General features: G+C 54.7%; 1 protein-coding gene across 1 annotated transcript in view; it reads right to left on the minus strand.

Annotated features, from left to right (window-relative positions):
- LOC104467442 (microtubule-actin cross-linking factor 1-like) overlaps positions 1 to 397 on the minus strand; it is a 6,445-nt gene extending 6,048 nt beyond the window's left edge. The window contains exon 1 of the mRNA XM_010081216.1: positions 356 to 397. The gene's annotated coding sequence lies outside the window, so the exon portion shown is untranslated. The remainder of the gene's footprint in view (positions 1 to 355) is intronic.
- Between the last annotated feature and the right edge of the window lie 82 nt (positions 398 to 479).

The following is a 479-nucleotide window of genomic DNA, read 5'->3' on the forward strand; positions in this document are numbered from 1 at the left end:
ATGGGAACCACCCAACCAGGATCTGGCGAGAAGGTTTTTCTCAAGTCTGTGATTTATGCCTGAATGACCATAATATGCTTTAAGAAGCCAAAAAACTTTAAGACAATAGTTGAGATCACCAAGCAGCGATAGCCTTTTCCCTCCACTACTTATAAAACCACACAATTCCACCCCCAAAAACTTTTTCCCTGCCAAATTCAAGATGAATCCTAGAGGGAGAAAGCAGTTTCGAAGCCTGAACCCCGCAGACCGTGAGTTACCGAGCGGGCTCCCACCTCCCACCCACCCCCCAAATGCAAAATAAAGCGATTTCTGCACCCGAAAACCCGTCTGCGAGCGCCGGAGCGACAAATACCTCGTTATCTGGAACGAATCCATCTGGCGGAGCAGGAGGCCCCTCCGCGCCCGCGGGCTCCTCTCCCTCGCCAGGCGCCGGGGACGGGGCACCCCCAGGGCTGGGGACATGGCCAGGGTCCCCC

This window comes from Pterocles gutturalis, unplaced genomic scaffold, assembly GCF_000699245.1.
Source record: "Pterocles gutturalis isolate BGI_N339 unplaced genomic scaffold, ASM69924v1 scaffold13839, whole genome shotgun sequence".
NCBI classification, from domain to species: Eukaryota; Metazoa; Chordata; class Aves; order Pterocliformes; family Pteroclidae; genus Pterocles; species Pterocles gutturalis.